We start from the raw sequence: 3940 nt of genomic DNA, 5'->3' as shown, positions 1-3940 counted from the left end.
TCTCAAAGTCAACTTAAACATTTAAATTTACAGTACATAAAATAAGAAAAAATGATGTAGAGTTTTATTCAGCTGAGTGGGCGACCCTGGTGTGCTGCTGGACTGGGATGGGCTCCACAATAGAGACCCTGGTAAGGCCTCATGCTGGTGGGACATCATCTGGGATGGTCTCCAGAGTGTTTGACTGCATATTTTCACTATCCACTAAGTTGTCTACCAACAGGTTTGCAGGGCTAACTCATTGAATACATATTGAGATACTTTATTGCACTAAGTACTTTTAATAACCACTAATACCGCATTGGGGAAAAACTACTAGTCATATATTTCAAACCTTAGTTAAGCAAAATTATCTTGCATACTCTAATGTACTTAAAGTATCAAGAGTAAAAGTAAAGGAATTCTGCAGGAAAAAAACCTTGTCAGGGTTTTTATGATGTTATGCATTTCTATTACTGCATGTTGCATTTTACTTCTGAATATTTTCAAGGTTGATACATTTTAACTATATACTTTTGTGTAGTTTAATGTAAAACAATGCATCATATTGTAAAATAACCATTTTGCAGTGTTGCTGTCCTGGAAAGTTCCTTACATACCACCACTGGTTATTTTGAAAATTACAGTAACAAAATGTAGGCCTATTGTCACAATATTAACAAATTGTTGCTAACTACAGCTCCGTCACATTTCAAAGGGCGCACCTGAAGCGCTCGGACCGGTCTAGCCTACGGAGGATTGTTCTTGTCGCCTAGCAACAGTGACTGACAGCTGCCGATGACGAGCGGGAGTAACATTCGCAATGGACTTTTTATATTCAACTGGGTTTTATATTCAAATAGGGTTGAAAACCTGTGTAAATATATTTACCATGGTCCATTTATGTGCATAATAAAATGAAAACATTAGCCTACAAAATCGCATCAAGGTAGGATATAAATGAACATTTGAATCTTCGGCTAAGCTGTAAGTACATGACCTGAAACATCCTTAATACCATGTCCTCCAGTAAAATATAAAACATAAAAATGACAATAGCCAATTCTGGCTCCATAGCTGTTTACTCAATTATATCAAATGAATTGTCAGGATGGCAGCATACTCTCGCACCGTTGCTTGGCGCCTGGAGCGGTAATCGGGAACACCTGGCTGCGCAATTAGGAAATCCTACGGAGGCTACACGGTGCGTCGTTCGGAGGACGCATAAGCTGTGTCCCAATGTTGAAGGCTGCATCCTTCGAAGGACGCAGACTTCAAGGATGCAGCCTATGTGTCCTCTGAAGGACGCACCATGTAGCCTTCCTAGGATTTCCTAATTTTGCAACGAGGTGTTCCAGATCACCGTTCCTGGCGCCAAGCAACGGTGCGAGAGGACAGCTGCTATCCTCCTGATCATTCATTTTGATAACTGAGTAAACAGCTATGGAGCCAGACTTGGCAAGAACAACCCTTCGTAGGCTAGACCGGTCCGAGCGTTTCAGAAGCGCCCTTTGATATGGGACGCTGCTGTAGTTAGCAGCAATTTGTTAATATTGTGACAATAAGCCTACATTTTGTTACTTTAATTTTCGGAACTGCATATTTCGTTAAGTTTTCACTTACAAATGTGAAGTAACCTGAAGTACTTTTTTCCCTCACATCACAATATGATTACATTACACTACACAAAAGTATATAATGTAACAACCAGATATTACTGTATATTGAAAATATACAGAAGTAAAATGCAACATAGCCTACGCAGTAATGCAGTAGTAGCCTAATATAAATGCAGTAGTTATTAAAAGTACTTTTTTCAGAAAGCCGTCGATTGAATCAGCCCTGCAAACCTGTTGGTAGACAACTTAGTGGATAGTGGAAATATGCACTCAAACGCTCTGGAGACCATCCCAGATGATGTCCCACCAGCAGGAGGCCTTACCAGGGGCAGCCCATCCCGGTCCAGTGGCTCAGCTCAATAGAGTCTACATCATTTTTTCTTATTTTATGTATTGTAAAATTAAATGTTTATGTTGATTTTGATATGTTTAACGTATTTTGTAAATAGTTGGAAAAAGTACTTTAGGTATAGAATTTGTTTCATGCAGAAAGTATTACTGTCATTACAAAAATAAACAATGTCCAGAACAATTCATTCTCTTTTATTTACACAATTAAAGTTGCATAAAAATAAATGTACATAATTTTTCTTTTAAAAAATAAAAGTGAAAAAAGTTAAACAAGAATATGTAGAATATATATATATTTTTCAATCATTCTCTCAAGAAGAGAAAACAGCCTGTCCATCCTCTCCCTTCTTTCCTGTGCACTCCTCGCCTCTGCCTCCCTCTGTAGTTGCATTTCTTCTCCGATCAAGTCCAAAAACTCGTCCTGTCTCGCCGCCTTCGTGCTGGTGCTGGTGCTCCTGCTGGTGCTACTGGTGGGGCTGGTGCTGCTGCCCCTGGCTCCTCCTCACCGTAGGCACCCACTACTGAACTCTGCCCTGGTGTGTCCTCAGGGATTGAGGCAATGAGGACAGGGGGGTTGGTGCAATGCCTCTGTCCCAACATCTCATCCATGAGGACAAACCAGGGCCAAGTTTCAGCAGTGGGTTTCCCACTCACACCCTCTCCTGTCCCAGGACACTTGCAATCCTAAAGGCAGAGCAAATGAACCATGGCTTGTTAACAACAACAGGACAATAAGCAAAGATGTGTGTGTATTACTTTTCTTTATATATATATATATATATATATATATATATATATATATATATATATATATATATATATATATATATATATATATATATATATATATATATATAGACCCATTTTTTTTCCTGAATTGTTTTAAAAAAGCAGAAAAGGGTACTTAACACAGAGCAATATTAAGTGCATTGTTAACACTGCAAAATATGACACATCAAGACATACAAAATACTTAAGAAATCATATTTCTGTATACTAAAATTTGGTTAAAACCACATAGCTTGCATGATAGCACTACAAAAACACATTAAAATGAAACCCCATTGCCTTATCTACTGCTTTTCTTATTGTTTTGGGCTTTATTGGGTGAGTGATATTTCTTATAATACACAAGTGCAAATATTACAAATAGGTCGTTAAACTAATATCGTTATTACCACAAGTTTTGCCTAAAACTACCTCATAAATGAAGCCACGCAATGGTGACGAAGGAGTTAAGAATAAGTTTATAAGAAAATTTAACTCTGGTTTCGCTAGCTATTTGAGTAAATGAAAACATAATACTTACATTTAAATGTGAATTTGCTGTCCACCACCGATCTCTAGTCTCGGCCGCCTTTAAAAAGAAATAAATAAATGCTGTCGTCAACGGCGCGCAATGACTTATGGGGTAGAATAGGCCGCTAAGTGTCCATTTATGTATCCTTCTTTTCACGGGGAAACGAAGGGTGCATTTGGCGTCGCTTTTGAATCAGGGAAGCCTTCGTCGCGGTGCGATGACGCAACCAGCCTTCGAATACGGCCTTCGAAGGATGGAGAATTGAATTGGGACAGCCTTCATCGCGCCGCGGTGACGCAATCGGCCTTCAAATGCGACCTTCCAAGGATGCAGCCTTTGAATTGGGACTTCCTTCGTCGCGCCGCGGTGACGCAATCGGCCTTCAAATACGGCCATCCGGCCTTCAAATACGGCCTTCGAAGGATGCAGTCTTCACATTGGGACACAGCTAATGTTTTTGTACAAATGTATGCGACACAATCTATTTAAGAACAATGATCTTCAACAGCAGTGGGTTCCTGTAAAACAGTAAAACATGGTGATATATCATAGCCAGTCATAGGTTTAATTACCTGAGAAAACATGAAAAGATCAAATATATATATACATTAAAAGGAATGTAAGTCACTTAAGATAAAGCAAATTAGTTTTTTGCTCTATTTTGTCTTCCATTAAATAATCAACTCAGAAA

Source organism: Scardinius erythrophthalmus (genome assembly GCF_964197995.2).
Source record: "Scardinius erythrophthalmus genome assembly, chromosome: 10".
NCBI classification, from domain to species: domain Eukaryota; kingdom Metazoa; phylum Chordata; class Actinopteri; order Cypriniformes; family Leuciscidae; genus Scardinius; species Scardinius erythrophthalmus.
Note: the sequence above shows the minus strand (reverse complement) of the source record.